This window comes from Pogona vitticeps, chromosome 3 (genome assembly GCF_051106095.1).
Source record: "Pogona vitticeps strain Pit_001003342236 chromosome 3, PviZW2.1, whole genome shotgun sequence".
In the NCBI taxonomy this organism is placed as follows: Eukaryota; Metazoa; Chordata; class Lepidosauria; order Squamata; family Agamidae; genus Pogona; species Pogona vitticeps.
Window position 1 is genome coordinate 117,528,071 of NC_135785.1, and position 19,144 is coordinate 117,547,214.

General features: G+C 43.3%; 1 long non-coding RNA gene across 2 annotated transcripts in view; it reads left to right on the forward strand.

Annotated features, from left to right (window-relative positions):
* The window catches only part of LOC140705846 (uncharacterized), a 30,310-nt gene that overhangs the window by 825 nt on the left and 10,341 nt on the right, over nucleotides 1–19,144 (forward strand). For both annotated transcript variants that reach the window (XR_013543453.1, XR_013543454.1), the window contains exons 2-3: nucleotides 10,218–13,762; nucleotides 14,323–14,380. This is a non-coding gene — a long non-coding RNA (uncharacterized LOC140705846). The remainder of the gene's footprint in view (nucleotides 1–10,217; nucleotides 13,763–14,322; nucleotides 14,381–19,144) is intronic.

Sequence of the window (19,144 nt, forward strand, 5' to 3'; positions counted from 1 at the left end):
TGTAACACACACACACACACACGGCACACGCCGCCGTTCCTAGCTTGGCAGTGCGCTGGGGGGGGGGGAGGAGCGAGTGTGTGTGTGTGTGTGTGTGCTCATCCTGCACAAGCGCGCGTGTAACCTGCCCTGTGTGAGACGTGTGGTGCGGCATGTTTTGTGATGTTTAGGTGTATGTATGTGTATGTGTGTGTGTGTGTGTGTGTGTGTGTGTGTGTGTGTGTGTGTGTGTGTGTGTGTGTGCCGGCAGCTTTGAGCTCTTGGTGATTTCAACGGGAGCCATCAGCAGCGCTTTCCAATGGCAGGCGGCTGGCTGTCCACCTCAGGAGGAGCCCCTGAGTGGAGGTGCTGGATGCAGTTGAGCCATCATCTTTTAGCCCAGGCTTTTCTATGGAGAGCCCCTGGAGCCTGAGGCAGCCTCCTTCCCTGAGGGAGAAGCCCCTGGAGCCAGATTTTGCCAAGGGAGCTGGTCCCGCCACAGTTGCAACATCACGTTCCCCAGCGCCTCTGGGACAACGCAGGGCAGGACAACCTTGGCACCCTGGCCCAGAACCTGGGCCTCTGGAGTCTGGATGTATTTCCCATGGCCCTGGATCTTTGGTCCCCTCCCCCTTCACAAGAACACCTGGGCTGAATGGATGGGTCTCTTTCATACCTTGGTTGGCATGCAGGGGACAATTTTCACTATAGCTAGGGAACAAAGGTTTAACCCTTTCTCCTTCCCCCCTCCAATGTGTTGCAGAGTGCCCCAATCTCTCCTGTCCTACTCACCCCCCAGTTCTCTTCTCATAGCAGTTAGGCTGGGAGAGAGATAAAGAGAAAGACCATTAGGGTATGCCCTGGGGGTCATTCCCCCCCCCCCCGCAGGAGATTGAGTGAAAAAGGAAAGAACAAAGAGATGAATGGAGAAGAGGGACAGTGTGTGAAATGTGTTTATTGCCACCCTCAACTGAATAATCTAGTTAGGTACTGGAACTGTGTATTTGGTTCTACTCATGCAGACATCAGTAGATAGTGGTAGAGACTCTTGTCCGTGTAGCCAAATTTGCATAGAAGTCCTTTCTGCCCTGTGCACAGAGCCCCACTCCCTTCACATATTGCAATGTCACATTCCATCATAATTCCTGGGCAGTGGTCCTACAGGAAAAGGTAGTCTTCTCCCTGTGGCTGTCCATGTTCAAGAGTTCTAAAGAACTTGAAAGGTCATGCCCTCTTGTGTCACTTTTATAACATTTTGTTATTCTTGCTATTCTGTGCCATTAAGTCATCTCTGACTTATGGCAACCCTATGAATGAGTGACCTCTAAGGTGAGCTATCATTAAGGCCATGGCTTCCTTTATTGAGTCAATCTATCTCATACATGATATTTCTCTTTTCCTGTTGCCTTCCACTTATCTGAGCATTGTTGGCTTCTCTGGTGAAATTTGTCTTATCAGGATGTGTCCAGAGTAAATCTCAGTTTGTTGTATGTTTTTGCTTCTAGAACCATACATATCCTGCACTCTCAGATGACTGATCCTGCCGCTCTTCTGCATAATAACCTTTCATGCCTTTGAAGAGTAGTGTCACATCTTTCCTCATTCTTCTTTTCTCAAGGTTAAACATGGCCAGTTCTTTTCGTCTTTCCTCACAGGGCTTGGTTTCCAGTCTCCTGATCATCTTTGTTGCCCTCCTCTGAACTTGCTCCAGTTTGTTGGCATTCTTCTTAAAGTGTGGTCAGAACTGAACTACTCTAGATGAGCCCTAACCAGTACCAAAGAGAAGGGAACTAGTATTTCACAGGATTTGGAGACTATCCATCTGTTGTTGTTGTTGTTGTTTAATCGTTAAGTCGTGTCCGACTCTTCGTGACCCCATGGACCAGAGCATGCCAGGCCCTCCTGTCTTCCACTACCTCCCGGAGTTGGGTCAAATTCATGTTGGTTGCTTCGATGACACTGTCCCACCATCTCATCCTCTGTCATCCCCTTCTCCTCTTGCCTTCACACTTTCCCAACATCAGGGTCTTTTCCAGGGAGTCTTCTCTTCTCATGAGATGGCCAAAGTATTGGAGCCTCAATTTCAGGATTTGTCCTTCCAGTGAGCACTCAAGGTTGATTTCCTTTAGAATTGATAGGTTTGTTCTCCTTGCAGTCCAGGGGACTCTCAAGAGCCTCCTCCAGCACCACAATTCAAAAGCATCAATTCTTTGGAGGCCAGCCTTCTTTATGGTCCAGCTCTCACTTCCATACATCGTTGCTGGAAAAACCGTAGATTTGACTATATGGACTTTTCTCGGCAAGGTGATGTCTCTGCTTTTTAAGATGCTGTCTAGGTTTGCCATCACTTTCCTCCCAATAATCCATCTGTTAATGCAACCTAAAATAGCATTTGCCTTTTGGAGTCACCTCACATTGTTGGCTCATATTCAGCTTGTGATCTGCAACAATTCCAAGATCTTGAGCCATTTGTCTTATAACTGTGCATTTGTTTTTTGCCCCTAAGTGTAGACCTTTGCACTTATCCCTGTTAAGTTTCATTCTGTTGTTTTCAGCCCAGTGCTCAAGCACTTTTTGAATTGTGTTCCTGTCTGCCAAGGTATTAGTTATTCTGCCCAATTTTCTATCATCCACACATCCAAGCATTCCCTGTGCCCTCTTTTTCCAAGTCATTAATAAAAAAGTTGGAGCACTGGGCCAAGGACTGAGCCTTATGGTACCCTACTTGTTACCTCCTCTCAGTTTAAGAAGAAGCCACTGATAAGCACTCCCAGCCCACACTTAGTTTGGTGATCAGAACATTATGTGGCACTTTGTCAAAAGCTTTGCTGAAGTTAAGATATATTATGTCTACAGCATTCTCACTCTCCCTGCCAGGGAGGGTTACCTGATAAAAATATGATCAGGGTAGTCTGACAGCATTTGTTCTTGGTAAATTTTGGTTTCTTCTAGTTATAGCTGTATTGTTTTCAAAGTGCTTGCAGAGTGACCACTTTATCATCTGCACCAGAATTTTCCTGGGATTGATGTCAAGCTGACTAGTCTGTAGTTCTCAGGGCCCTTCTTTTTGCCCTTACTGAAAGTGAGGACAATATTACCCCTCGACCAGTCACGAGGCACTTCACCCAGCTGTTTGCAGTTGTGCTTTTATTTTTTTGTTTTGTTTTGTTTTGTTTTTTAAAGAAATTCCTACCCATCTTGACTCCTTTTCATGTCAGGATCCCCTGCCATGGGACCTTACCTCTCATTGTTCTGTGTTTATTAAAATCTGCTTTCCTAAAATCCAGCTTTTACTTCTTTTGAAATTAAAAAAAACTCAAGGGTAATTTGGCCAGTTTCCCCTAGAGTTCCTCTTACATCCATTTCATCCACCAAGTCATTCCTATTGGTTAGAACCAAGTCAAGGATAGCTAATCCTCTACTTTCTTCCTTCACTTTTTATAGGAGAAAACTATCAGTAATACAATCTAGGAATTTCTTGGGAAAGCCATATCTGGCAGAATTTGCCTCCTAGCAAATATCAGGGTAATTGAAATCTCTCTTACTTTTTCTTTTAACAGTGCAATCAGTTTTTACTTGTTGCTTATGTTGTGTTGTTTACAGGCACAAAGACTGCACACTGAAAAGGTTCAAGCTTGATTTGATCTAGGACTCATTTGTTTTCTCTTTCTGGTGGTCCATGATATCCACAAAGCTCTCTGCTAATACCATATTTTTCCTGTCTTTTTTCTGTCTGCTTTCTTCACTGTCCAGCGTTCATATCCAGACATAGTGATTAGGAATACAACAGAGTCATACAGGGACACATCTTTACACTTGATGATAGTTTTTGCTTTCTCTCTCAGTCTTCTTTTAATTTTTTGGCTGCAGTATCCATTTGGGTTAATGAATAAACCAAGATTTGCAAAATATCTTTAACAATTTCACTTTCTTCGTTGCCAAGTTGTGTAGTTCTTCTATAGTTCTGTTTTTTGTCTTCTTAATGTTCAGCTGCAGTCCTGCTTTGGCACTTCCTCTGTTCCCCTTTATCAAGAGTAATTTCAAGTCACTACAGCTTTCTGCCAGTAAGATGGTATCATCAGCATATCTTAAATTATTGATGTTTCTTTCGCCATTTTTACTCCTCCTCCTTCTGAATCCAGTCCAGCTTTCCATATGATATGTTCTGCATACAGATCGTACAGAGGGATAAAGCACACCCGTCTAAGACCTTTGCTTATGGAAAACTGTTCTATTTCTCCATATTCTGTCCTAACAAAAGTTTCTTGTTCACAATATGGGTTGCACATCTGGACGATCAAGGCACACCCATATTTTTACAACAACCCACAGCTTTTCATTATCCATACAGTCAAAGACTTTGCTGTAGTTTATAAAGCATAGGTTGATCTTCTGATATTCTTCAGCATACTGTAGTATCCAACATATACAGTATTTGCAGTGTGATCTCAAGTGTCTCTTCCTTTCCCAAAACCAGCTTCAGCATCAGGCAGTTCTTTCTCCATATAAGTTAAAAGTCTCTGTTGTAAAACCTTGAGCATCACTTTGCTTACATGGGGCATAGTACAGGTTTGGGACCGGCTGGTTTTCTTTCTTTCTTTTTCTTAATCACATGATGCAATGGAAATTCCAATCAGCCTGGAGTTCCCTCACCCCAAGTCTGTAGTTTTCCTTCTCTGCAGCTGGGGTTCCTGCTTTTTAAAAAATGGCTCCGTTTGCATTGGTTCAGGCATGTGATTGCTTGAACTAAGGACATGTTGCACACACAAATGTGCACGCACAGAACAGTGCCAGCACATACATTATTTGGCAATGCCTTTCTCCATGGGCAAGACTTTAAAAAAAGTTTGGAAAACATAACAAGAGGAGGAAATTGAGGAAGGAAAGCTTTATCAAAGCTTGTTAATACTGTTCTTTTTTGTAGTGCCATCTGCAGGGCTATCCATAGAACTGCAATAAGCAGCAAACAAGGCTTTTCTCTTGTCTCCCTGTGTATTCATTTAAACCAAACAGAACCAATTCCCTGCTGCAACTTCACAGCAAATGAATGTGAGTGAATTTGAATTCCTCTCTTTATGTATTTGTACCCTCAGTCTCTGTAGCTATTGCTATCCCATATATACCTAGGAATTTATTTATTTCAAGTGCTTTGGGAGCAGCTTTCACTGCTTGATTTCCCTTGATTTCTTGGATCTTGTAAAGGTTTAGTGGTCCTAATAAAAGATGTTATTCAACACTACATTTTGTTTTTACGTACAGAACACACAGCAATGTTGTTTTCTGTTTTAGTATTTGAACAGTTGGTCTCATTCTTTGAGATGCTGATTTTGAAGTTGCTTGTTCAAAGCTGAGATCCTGTAAATCCAAACTGTGTGCATTCTGTGTCATACCTCAAACACTAGGAATCTTGATTACCTTGTTGATCCCTGCAAATTGGACTCCCTTCTTTTTCTATCCATAGGTTTTGCCTCCCCAGGATTGAATTTTGTCCCTCATTTTGCCCCTCTCCCTCCCATTCAGGAGAATGGTGAGAGAGGGGGTTGGTTGCGTCACTATACAGTCCCATATTTTCTTCAAAATCCTTGGTCTGAGATCATTCTGGCTTTTTTATTTCATTTCCCAACTGATTCTCCAAGGGAAAAGTTCTGTTTGCCAAATGACATTTTGCCTTTGAATCCAGACACCCGTGCAATTGCCAAAGCCAAGCCCCAAAAGCCAAATCCAAAGTCCAATCAGATTTTGTGCCTAATATAGACAGCAGCATGACCCCTTGCATGATGTTGGGCTGATCAGTCAGAGTTTATAAATATTCTGTGGCATCCTGACAGCTTAATCAATAACTGGCAGAGACATTATGTTCTTACTGTTATAAAAATCATCCAATGTTTTCCATAAAGGAAGTCAATGCCCACTATGTGGCAGACATGTATATAGAAATATGGGTGAAGAAGATGAGCTTTAACTGATGTGACAGGCACCAGTCCCACATTTACTACTTTGTACAGATAGTCTTCTGTGGCTAAATATTTTGTGCTCTCTTAATTCATGTTGACTTCTACATTCCCTGCCTATGCAAACCTTAAACAGTAAAAACTGTAACTTCTCTTTCCTCATATCTGAAGGGCTCCTCTTCTGCTGGTACTCATAAGGTCTTTAGGGCTGCTGGAGTGCCTCTTCTACTGGAAAGTTGGTTTGCTTTCTGGAACTCATTTCAGGCACAGGGAATTTGCTGAATTTGCTTAGCACTTGTACCTGTGGAAGTGGATGAGTCATAAGAATAAGCAGTCATTTGAAGTCCTCCATAAGCTTGCCTCCAGCGTTCATATTCTGAGTGCCAAACAGATAACGGCCTCTCTGTCTAATCCTTGCTGAGTCCTGCCTTGAGGTTGAAAAAAGTATCATCATCATCATCATCAGGTGCCATCAACTCAATTCTGACTTATGGTGACCCTTTTCAGGGTCTTCTTCGTAGAGAATACTCAGAAGTGGTTTACCCCTCCCTTCTTCTGGGGGGTGCCCTGGGACTCTGCAGCAGCCACACCAGCTGACACCACTCAAACTCCCTGCCTTTGGCTCTGCAGCTATCCAGCCAGCATTGAAAAAAACTATAAGAAGAAAAAAGGTTTCCCAGGAGTGAGGGGGGGGGCATTTGCTTTCAGAAATGAAAGCTGGTGACCTATTGACACCATGAATCAGGAGAAGGACACAAGGTATTTAGGTTTACTTATGCTGATGTCAGACCTTGGCATCTTCAATCCAAGTTATAGAGTTCTTGGGTTTTAATCCTAGCTTCCCATTTGTGTCAGATGGATTTGTCAAAGCTGCAAGTGGGTGGCGGTGGGGTGTCTTTAAAGCAAAGCAAAGTTCACCTGTGCCTTTGGGGCTAATTGGAAGAGAGAACATTTCCTCCTTGCTGCCATCTAGCCAGTGCTCTGTTGCGGTATGTAGTACAGGACTGGCTGGAAGAGAATCAGGTGATTTCGTCTCTTCCAGCCAGTGATGTGCTGTTGCCAGCAGCATTGTGCTGTCAGATTTCAACTCACGAGCCGTTGCAACCTAGGAAATCTGGCAACTCCCTATGCTGTGCTGCAACTTGGTTCTTCTTTGGCTCAGAACTTGCAAAGAGACACAGGAGAACTGGGAAGAATTTAAGCCCCATACTTACCCACATTGGTTCCAAAGTATTTGTGATGTAATATTGAAGCTGAGCACAATCGTATATAGTGGGCAGGTCCAAAGTGGAAGATGTGTAGAGTGCAAGCTGGGAATATACTGGGGTATAAAATCAATATAAATGGAAGTTTGTATTAGAAGCAGCCTAATTGTCAGAGGATACTGAATCTGGAACTTAATGAGGCACAGAAACAGTGAGCTGAATGCCAGATCAAGGCTGGGAATGTTAATTTTTAAAAGGAACTAATTACCTTTTTGTAGTCAGTGTAATTATCATTATTGGTGTTTCAAACTCACAAATAATCCCCATTGGCCAAAATCTTCTTCTGTAGTTTGCAAATATTGTAACTTTTGGAGGGAAATGTCCCTAATCTGAGAAACCATTGCAGATGTTATTAGTCACATTCAATATGCAATTGATAGTTTCTATGGTGATTTTCTTAACTTGGGGCAATTTGCCTCTATAGTTGCATCATTTCTACTAGATCAGCATAACTAGATAAGTGGATTTGAGCTATCACATTTGCTACAAATGCTTTGCCAGTAGGCCCCCCATATGCAACAATGTAATATTTGGTTTGCTCTAGTAGTCAATTCTGATAATACAGCTTGTAAATATTCACACACAAAATAATAATAAAAGAAAAAAACAAGGAATATTTCCCTTGCTTTTTAAGGTTGGCAAGGGAATGGCATAAAACCTTAGCAATTCCTTTTACAATGCCTATAAAATAGCTTAAAATTGAAGTTCTATTTTTAAAATAACTAGAAAATGTTATGCTTTATATCTTAAAAGTAACTTTGATACTTCTTGCTATGTTACTTCTATGGTAACTCTGTAATTAATGGTACTTATTACATTGCTTAATACCAAAACAGTAATTAGTTGCCAACAATCATATTATAACTAGATATTCCCAAGCTATCTACCAGATCTCAAAAATAACTTAGCAGTGAGGACTTGGATACCATCCCCTTGACTAAGGCAATCTCAAGATGCAGAAACAAATCAGGAAGATCACTGAAAGACAATGCAGTCATGAGTGGTGGCATATTGATTAGAGACGGGATATTCATATTCGTCTCTCCCGGTCCAATTGGACCTTCCCCCCAGAACCGGGCTGTCCACTTACTGCTTGCAGTGCACACGGCCATCATTGTTTGCGCTGTGCCAGTCACAGATGCAGCTCAGCCAGATCTTTCCCGCCTCCCTGTGCTGCTGACCAATCCAGTGAGGAGGCAGGATGATGAGTCTTCCTGCTCAGCTGCTGAGTGGTCAACAGCTCCGCAAGGCAGGGAAGCCCCAGCCAGGCTACTTCCAGAATTGGTGCTGTGTGAGCGATGACAGGTCGTGTATGCCACAAACAGTGAGTGGACAGCCGGAATTAGCCCAGCCACCTGTGGTGGCGATATTCTTCTTCAGTACCAATATCCCATCTCTGATATTGATCACAATATGCCTTTGGGCCATGGTGACAAAGAATACAATTTAGAGATATAACAACTACTAACCAATTGGCCAAAATCCTGTCGCTTAATGCAGTAACTCATGCTAGAGTAGGCCTCTTGAATCAATGAGTCTTTGTTGGGTCATCTTCATAAGTTCCATTGACTCAAAATAGGCTTATTCTAACTACAGCTTACTAGGTGACACTTAAGTACAATAGATAATGTTCCATTGATTCAGTGGCCTTATTCTATAGTATGATTTACTGCACTAAGCAGCAGGCTTTGGGCCACTGAGTGTTTGCTCTCCAAAAATTGCTGTTAGAATAATGTTGTAGGGTCCTGCCACTTGTGTAAGCCTTACCGTTGTGCAAGCAGGGATCTCCATGAAGAACATCTGCTTTCCACTTACCAACGGCAGCACTTATGCTAAAGGAGCAATCCCACATTGCTGTGTGGGTGGGACCTTTTGCTCAGTGGAAGCTCAATAGGACTCTAGATTAATTTTTGTGCTTAGAACATCTACCCCCAGAACTGACTAGTAAAGTCAGGGGCAGACATTTGACTTAAGGCCAAACTAAGTGAGATAGCTCAGACAATTTGTGACTGCAATATCTCACAGGTTGTTAAAATGCTAACTGTGCATCCTACTTTCCCTGCAGTAGAGAACTAGGTTGTGACACTGGGCAAAGTGGAATTGCCCCTTGTGGCTCTGTGCCATTTTTCTAAGCACAACTCCACTGTCACAAAAGCTATTACTGCTCCCATGGTGAGGGAGGGGGCACAATTTATAGGTGCCATACAACATTTCGCCTTTCAAACATACAATCCAGTCATGGATTTCCCATCATCAGCTGTTGTGTGCCAGGGATTTGGTGTGTGATGTGAAACTTTTCAAGAGCACTAACCACAGGGCTATCTGTTTCAACACGGCTGTATGCTGAAGGTTGCCTGGAAAATACAATACAGTATTCATATTTAATTTCAGAAATTAAAGCTACCGTATCCTTGTACACTTGGCTCCACCTGTAATAATAGCCTCTAAAAAGGCCTTGCTTGCATTCTGCCTAATATTTGGTAATGGCCACAAAGAACAGGGGCCTTTCCCTCACAGCACCCATCCCATGAAATCTTGCCTCATGGAAAGCCAGATCAGTTACAGCTCAACAACAACAACAATTCTTAAGACATTTCTGTCATAAAATGGTGCATCAGTTGACGTTGTTGTGAAGTTGACTTTATTCCACTGGTGTTGAGTGTATGTTACTTTTCTCAAAAGCTGGTTCTAATTTCTGAAAGCCATTTAAATAGCCCATCTTACAAACCAAGAAGCAAGATAGCATTTTAAGAATAAGAAAGGCCCAGGGAATGGACTGAATAGTTCCTGCTCTCTTGAAGTTCTTCAGCACTCACAAACTTTGGCCTAGTTCTCACAGAGGTGGTTAGTCAGTGTCTGGGTTGTGCCATGTCAGTGGACAGACTCACATGAGTCTGTGTTCATCCAAATTGCCATCATCATCACTCTGTGTAGAAAGCTATTTATAAGATATATGGTTCTAATTTGTTTTTGTTTTTTTAAATCTATTGCTTTATATGAGGAAACATTTTTTTTTCCTTAGGAACGAAAATGGAGGGAGACACAGGTTTCCTGTCAGTCTTTTACCACTAATCTCCTGTTGTCATTGGGAAGGCCGGGCACAGGTAGCTGCAAAGAAAACACATTGGAGGAAGAAGAGAAGTTGAAAATAAAATATTAAACTATCCTGTGACTCTTTGCAACAATGTCATTCTCTCTCTGTCTGCCCTGTGTATTTTTTGGAATCTGTTACAAATTAAGTTTTTCTACGAACAGTGATGTCTGTGGCCATGTATTTGAAGAGGGCTGTGCAAAACCCTCTCTGCATGTCTCAATAAACCCATCTTAATTAGAAGTGTACAAAATTACTTAACTAACACGTAGGTACTGAGAAAAGATATTCTTCAATACACTTTCAGCTCCCTTTTCATCTCAGTCATCCTTTGTAGAAGGGCCCAGTCGCTTCAATGTGTCCTAGGTTAAAAATGCCACCTCTCCTCCTTCTCCTCCCCCCCTCCCCCCGCCCATCTCTCTGGTAAAGCAGTAACTCTGGCCTTGCTTTGCAACATCTACTGCAACCTGGGAGCATTGGAAAGAACCAGGCAGCGTTGTGTCGACAGAACTGCACAATGGTCAGCATTGTTGACTCTGGCAGTTTGCCCTCCTCCATGATGATCTCACGATCCGCCCCCTTGGCTTGCTTCAGTGGCTCCTCGGGATCTGTAATGATGTCTTTTGACCTGAGCAAATAGCCTTGGAGGAAACACTGTACTCATTGTATAGTCCAGCTCTCTGCAGTTCTGTGTTCTGCCAGCATCTTTCTATCCACACCAACTACCAATTGCACAAATTGCTAGGAAGTTTTCATGTGCAAACCCCACTGATTTTTTTTCTACTTTTTTATTTTGGAAGGACTTCGGCAAGAAAGGAGAATAGTGATCTTCCACAGAAAAATTTCCAGGGCTCTCACCATGCTAGATAATTATTCTGAGCAGAAGGCCCACCAGAGGCTTGACAAAGGAGAAGCAATGCCAGCCCCTCATCAGGAGTCAGATGTCATGATGGGAACTGCTGTGGTTTGTTCCCTTCTCTTGATTGCCTGTCTTTCAAAACATAACATACGAAGGACAGCTTCTAGGACTCTTATGCTTTTAATAGTGGTAGCAGGGAAATGTCAACAGGTGAAGGTCTTCTGACAACTCTATACCACAAACTGCAAAAGTCATCTTGTTCCCTACTATGTCTGGTAACCCTCGGTAGTTCTCAGAGACATGTGAGTAGGATGTGTGTGAGTAAGAGTGAAAGTTAGAGTGAGGGGGTGAGAGAGAGAGAGAGAGAGAGAGAGAGAGAGAGAGTCCTCTTACAGGCAGGCACAGGAGTTGCTCATGCCAAATGGCAATTGCTTTAGAATTAAAGAGGTCCTCAGTCTGTTCCGTTGCTAATTTGATCCACTTCCCCACCATAAGGACAGCAGGAGAAAAACGTGTGAGGATTTCATCATTGTGAAGTGGCCTTAGACACAATTTAATTTGTTTTTCAATGTTGTTTTTACACCACAGGATGGATGGATGGATGGATGGATGGATGGATGGATGGATGGATGGATGGATGGATGGATGGATGGATGGATGGATGGATGGATGGATGGATGGATGGATGGATGGATGGATTGAGTACACACACACTCTGTGCCTATCCCCTGTTTATGCATACACACTAGAGATAGAGGTGTTAAGTTCATCCGGAGAAGCCTTTCTCTTGGTCCTGTCACCTTCACAGGTGCATTTGGTGGGGACAAGGGAGAGGGCCTTCTCTGTTGCTGCTCCCAGGCTCATGAACCTCTCTCCCATGGGAGGCCAGGCTGGCCCCATTGTTGTTGTCCTGCCAACAGCAGACAAAGGCTTTTTCTTAGGCAAGCCTTCTCTCAGTGGCCAGCTGCCTGAGTGGGATTTCTAGATGGATTGTTATTAGACATGGGGCGAATATAAAAATGAATCAGGATATTCTGCGAATATCCCTGATTCGTCAGATATTCATTGCTTCGTATTCTTGGGGTACAGAGACCCTGAGGAATACGAAGCAACGAATATAATCCTTTTATATTCATTCCTTCATTCCCCATCAGCTTATGTCCCCACGAATCAGCTGTTCCTTGGGGGGCCTAAGCAGGGAGGGATTTTCCCTTTGGGTGGCTTGCTAAAGCCTGCCCAAAAGGAATCCCACCCCTCGAGCTGGGGTGGGTGGGTGGCTTGGTTCCTCCTCTTCCCATGCCCGTGCAGCATAGGAAGAGGAGGGAAAGTAGGATCAAAGTGATCCCCCACCCCTGCGGTCTTTGCAAAGATAGCAGGGCTGCAGGATGGCTTGGGTTCCATTTTCCCTCCTCTTTCTATGCCCCCACAGCATAGGAAGAGTAGGGAAAAGAGATCAAAGGGATCCCCCAGCCCCACTGCCTTTACAAAGACAGCAGGGGTGGGGGAATCACTTGGGTCCCTCTTTGCTCCTCGTCCTATGCCCCAGCGGGGTTAAGAAGAGGAGCATAGCCTGTCAGAAGTGATCCCCCATCCCATTATCTTTGCAAAGGCAGCAGGGCTGGGGGATCGCTTTGATCCCTTCTTCCCTCCCATTCCTATGCCGCACAGCATAGAAAGGCTGTTCAGGGCTGGAGTTTTTTTATATTTTTATTTTTTTAAATAGCCCCACAGGCGGTCTTAAAAAAAATAACGCAACAAACTGATGAATTGATTCATGGTTCCTCAGGCCACTGGAGGGGCATTTGTGGTTCATATTTTAAAAGATGAATTGATGACCCACAAACCAAGATGAAGCACCATTTTGGCACTTTGTCCCCATCTCTAATTGTTATGCATTACTGTTTTTACTGTGTTTTTAGTATTGCTTGTGTTTATCATTTCTCAGAGTGGTATTTGTTCCTTAACATTTGTATACTTGTTGTTTTTAGCTTTAATATTGTCTTTTAATTATGTAAGCCACCTTGGGACCTTTTTTTTAAGAAAGTAAGGGTATGTTTGTTTGTTTGTTTGTATGAATGAATAAATAAATGAATCCATCCATCCATCAATCAATTCTTTTTCTTTCGAATGAAAAAAGTTGAGGGGTTTCTGAACAATGATCCAAACTTCCAGTAAGTCTCTGATTCACAAGCCTTGTGACCTAAATATCATAAAGAGAATAAAGATGAAATCACTATCACGTGCTAAAGAGAGGACTTATTTTCCTTCCCTGTTCAGCAGTGCAAGTGTGGAAAGTGAACTTGTAATTAATCTTTTAAAATAATATTTATATAAGATAATCAAGATAGCAGAAATATTTAAAAAAAGAAACTGATAACTCATAGACCTCACTGGTGAGGAAGTGAAGGTGCTTTACAGACTGGGGGAAGGCTCATTTCAAAAATTCAGGGAATGCCTTCCTGCCCTGATTCTGATCCACTTAGAGAGGGAAAGAAGATGTAATAGTGTAATTTTTGTTATACTGAGACAGGTTCAAAGAAACATGGCTGCCTTCTATGCTCTGAATTAGCAAGCCTGTCACCAAAATCTAAATCCAGGTGTCTGCATATGGGAAAAGGTGAGTGGAAAAAAGAGGAGACTGTTAAGAGTTGGCCAAAAGAATCCCTGTGTTTTGTAAAAGTCACTAGTCCACATGAATGGTGATGGTCTGCTTAAAGAGTCCATGTTAATAGATAAGACTGGAAAACAGAAACGTGACCTTAATTACAAAACTGCAGCTCACTTATTGCCACCATGGTTGAAGCAGTTGGGGGGGGTCGTGCTGGGAGGTCAGAAATTCAAATGAAACCTGGTACTCCCAGGTGCTACAGCATTCCTTCAAACCAATGAACTGACTTCAACGTTGTCAAGTTCGGAGGAGTCTGCAGGAAACTGCTTTGTTGTCTGGACAAAATTTAACTACTTTATTAAAAAAATATTGTTTAGGTCTTTATATAGGGAAAAAGCCAACTCGGATGTAAGGAGGCTCAGCTCTGTCGAGCAGAGGGAGTTGGCTGCCTCAGGCAACTGGCTTTGGCCAAATGTCATAAAAGAACAGACAGTTGTTCAGTTGTTTGTTGTTATTATTGTTTTACAGCCAAGCAGTAGAAAAGGCTTTAATGAGTGTTTATGTTTCAGGTGCTGAAATAGCTTGACTGCTTGCGGAAGTCGTGCATCTCGCCAGGGATGGAGTGGGGTATGTGGCCACCTGCTGCTCAACTTCCAGGCAACAAAATATTTTGATGTGACCTGGTGTAGATGACTAAAAAGAGGGCTATTCTGCAAGCTGGGGGGGGGGGGGGCGGGGAGTGGACGTGTTCAGGGATACCAGTTGCACAGAGAAAGATTCCATGTTTTGTGCACGTCACTTGTGTGTTGAAGATCCTGAGCTCGGAAAAGTTACTTTTTAAAATAACTCCCAGAAATCCCCAACCGGCAGAGCCAGTGGCTGAGGGATTCTGGGAGTTACAGTTTTAAAAAGTAACTTTTGCAAGCTCCAAGAAGAGCTGATCAGTGTTTGACCCTTTCCCCCCCCCCGCTCAGAGCTGTATAGTTCTCACATTCATCATCAGCTGAAGGAAGGCATTACTTTCAAAGCTGTTCTTTAGTGACCGTTTCTTAGACTTCAATTATCTCTGTGAATATAAAGGAGACACATTGATATGCCCACTGCAAGAGGGTCATACTGAATGCTGAGTTAAGGTTATCTAACTACTGTACGTAAGTATTCCAAATACATGTAACAGCCCCAGGGAGGTTATGAAACTCCCAGTGACACAATGATCATTAATCGTGACAAGGGGCAAGAATGATTGAGCTGGGGTGCCATGCCTTCACTGGCTTCCAGGTGGGTTTTTTTTTGGGGGGGGGGCTTTTGTTTGGTAGGGTGGCAGGCAAGGCTTATTACATAGGTGGGTTACTCCTGCATCTGATTTAGAGTTTTTCTGGCCAGACTGCCAAGCAAAACAAGGCCATAATTATCCCCAAGCAAATGAAGTGTTAAAACTGTTAATGGGCTGTCCTGTTTCTAAGAAGCGGGACAATGAGGCCAAACAGATGGACGTTAGCCCATAATTAGTGCTCAAAAGCATATTCATGTTGCAAAGACTTCCACTGGGTAGCACATGACTGAATGACCTTCCACAGGAAAGCAACAGCAAAAATAAATAAATAAATAAATAAAAAAAATCAGCCCATGGTTAAATACAGAAAACTAGCATATTGACAAAAAAGGCTAGACTAGGCATTTTCTTCCAGACATCTAGTTTCCTCTCTAAAAACAATGTTTTTTTTAAAACAAATAGAGAAACATCAAACTATGTGACTCTCTCTTCCACTGTCTGCAACTTCATTTGCTTTGCTTGAGAATTTAAGCGGTGAGATGGCGGCATTCTGAAAGTGCACGCGGAGTGTTCAGATTCCTTGAAGCAGGTGAACCTCCTTAGACTTCAATGGATTGACAAACACAGTACAAACGATAAGGAGAGCTCTCCTAGATCTTCAGAAAGCTGTCTGGGGGCCTGTCCAGACTGGTCAATTTGGTGGGGCCTGGCTCAGGCTACAAAGGGTCAGGTGATGTCAGAGGGAGGAGCGATGTGCCATTTGATGTGTTCCTCCCATCCAAAGAGGGTATCAACTTTCAGCTCCTTCTGATGGCAACTAACTGCTTCCCCTAATCTTCGGTGGAGAATCAGGGTAAGTGAAATTATTATTATTTTTTTGCACCTGCTAGATCATTACTGATGTGATGAATCACTTTGATTAATATTTTTTTAAAAAAATCCTTTGCTTGCCTGTGTGCATTGCCGACTGAGAATCTGCCTGCAGCTGCATTTGCAATCAACAATACAGAGACAAGCAAAGAAAAATAATTTTAACAATTTAATCAGAGTGATTCATCACATCAGTAATGATCTAGCAGATGCAATAAAAATAATTTCACTCATCCTAGCTTCCTCAGACAATCAGGGGAAGTGTTCAGTTTTCGATATCCTGAAGTGGCTCGTAGGAAATTGGAAATTGACACCGGAAGGAGTTGTAAGGCTGTAATTTAGTTCAGACATTCTCAAGGGGGGGGGGGTCCTGGCACATTTGAAGGGGGCACAGACTGGAAACCATTCTTCACACACCACCTTATAAGGCTTGTCATGCAACTTTAACAATCCTGTTTCAGCCTCTATTTGTTTCATATTGTGTATATGGACGTAGCCAGAAAGAAAAAAGGGGGTAGAGAATAGCTGGTTTGGTCCATTCCAGGCAATCACACCTGCTGGGAACAAACTAAACTGGAACCCTCCAACCAGCACAATAACAGTAGAAACAGAGGGTTGCACAGATTGGGGCAAACTGCTCCACTCTAGTAATATCCAGATGTAGATGCCAGGAAAAAAAAGACTCACCTGACCCATCAGCACATCACAGAGCAGGACAAATGCTGCACAGAGGAAGCATTAACAAAGCAAAACATTTTGCTGCCACCTGCTGGACAAAGTCCTTTTCACACGTTATAATATGAATTTACTAGCTTTCCCAAAGACCCTCTCTTAAGACATGCATGATCAAACTGGCATGGACATGTTACTCATGAGCAAAATTTGCAGTTTTGTATGCCAGCAGCTCTGCACTCTTTGAATAAGTGCAAAACTGTCCGGGCAAGGTTCTGATCGTGGACATTGCTATTAGGCACAAACAGAACTCGGCTCCTGGCAAAAGAAGAACGGTAGGCCTACAAACTGGGAAGCAATATATGTTCAGTCACTAGCAGAAGAGTTTCTCACAGAAGCCACCTCAAGTGCTGTGAGCCGTGGGCCCTCCCCCTGTTTAGTGAAGCATCACCAAGGCACTACCCAAAACTACATCACTGAAATTTGGCAACAAATTGCAGCACTCTGCAACCAGAGGGAAGGTCCATTTCAACCAGTCATAATGACTTGTCTTGCATTATCAATGAAATATGGGAAGAGAGCTCAGTTTAAAGCAGACAAATGCTTGCCTTAAATGGTTCCCCCCCCCCCCCCCGGCTTCTCCTGAATAATGGTGAATACAGGAGAGCTGTGTGCTTATGACAGGTCATGGGGAGGTCAAAGTGGCCCCTAGACCTGCCAACCCTTCACCACTCCTGTAAACTTGACAAGAACCTTGGATTATTAGAAATCCCCTGGAGATCCACCAGGAGATCCAGTAGATCCAAATCTGTCTTTTGCAGATTTCAGTCCACAATGACTTGTCTGACAGAAGGTACAATATTGCTTTATTTGTAATTTCTTCTCTAAGACAAGGGAACCAATTACCCCAGGTGGTGGTGAGCACTCAAACGCTGGAGGCATTCAAGAGAAAGTTGGACAACCATCTATTAGATATATTTGACTTGGATTCCTGCATTGATCAGGGGGTTGGACTCGATGGCCTTATGGGACCTTTCCAACTCCAGAGCACGCCAGGTGCTCCTGTCTTCCACTGCCTTCCAGTGGGTCAAATTCATGCTGGTAGCTTCGATGACACTGTCCAACCATCTCGTCCTCTGTCGTCCCCTTCTCCTCTTGCCTTCACACTTTCCCAACATCAGGGTCTTTTCCAAAGAGTCTTCTCTTCTCATCAGATGGCCAAAGTATTGGAGCCTCAGCTTCAGGATCTGTCCTTCCAGTGAGCACTCAGGGTTGATTTCCTTCAAAATGGATAGGTTTGTTCTCTTTGCAGTCCAGGGGACTCTCAAAATCCTCCTCCAGCACCACAATTTAAAAGCATCAATTCTTCGGTGGTCAGCCTTCTTTATGATCCAGCTCTCACTTCCATACATCACTACAGTACAAGAAAAACCATAGCTTTGACTATACGGACCTTTGTTGGTAAGGTGATGTCTCTGCTTTTTAAGATGCTGTCTAAGTTTCTCATCGCTTTCCTCCCAAGAAGCAGGCGTCTTTTAATTTCACGGCTGCTGTCACCATCTGCAGTGATCATGGAGCCCAAGAAAGTAAAATCTGTCACTGCCTCCATATCTTCCCCTTCTATTTGCCAGGAGGTGATGGGACCAGTGGCCCTGATCTTAGTTTTTTTGATGTTGAGCTTCAGACCGTTTTTTGCGCTCTCCTCTTTCACCCTCATTAAGAGGTTCTTTGAGTCCTCACTTTATGTCATCAGAGTGGTATTATCTGCATATCGGAGGTTGTTGATATTTCGTCCAGCAATCTTAATTCCGGTTTGGGATTCATCCAGTCCTGTCTTTTGCATGATCTATTCTGCATGTAAATTAAATAAGCCGGGGGACTTTTGTACTCCTTTCCCAATTTTGAACCAATCAGTTGTTCCATATCCAGTTCTAACTGTTGCTTCCTGTCCCACATATAGGTTTCTCAGTAGATAGATAAGGTGGTCAGGCACTCCCATTTCTTTAAGATCTTGCCATAATTTGTTGTGGTCCACACAGTCAAAGGCTTTTGCATAGTCAATGAAGAAGAAGTGGATGTTTTTCTGGAACTCTCTGGCTTTCTCCATAATCCAGTGCATGTTAGCAATTTGGTTTCTTGTTCCTCTGCCCCTTCGGAATCCAGCTTGTACTTCTGGGAATTCTCGGTCCACATACTGCTGAAGCCTACCTTGGAGGATTTTGAGCATAACCTTGCTAGCGTGTGAAATGAGTGCAATTGTACGGTAGTTGGAGCATTCTCTGGCACTGCCCTTATTTGGGATTGGGATGTAGACTGAGTACAGTAGGACTCCTCATATCCACAGGGGATCAGTTCCAAGCCCCGCCTCCACGGATGATGAAAATTGTGGATTATAGTGAATGCTATTATAATAGCGAATGCTCTACACCAGTGGTCCCCAACCTTGGGCCTCCAGATGTTCTTGGACTACAACTCCCAGAAGCCTTCACCACCACCTCTGCTGGCCAGGATTTCTGGGAGTTGAAGCCCAAGAACAGCTGGAGGCCCAAGGTTGGGGACCATTGCACTACAGAGCA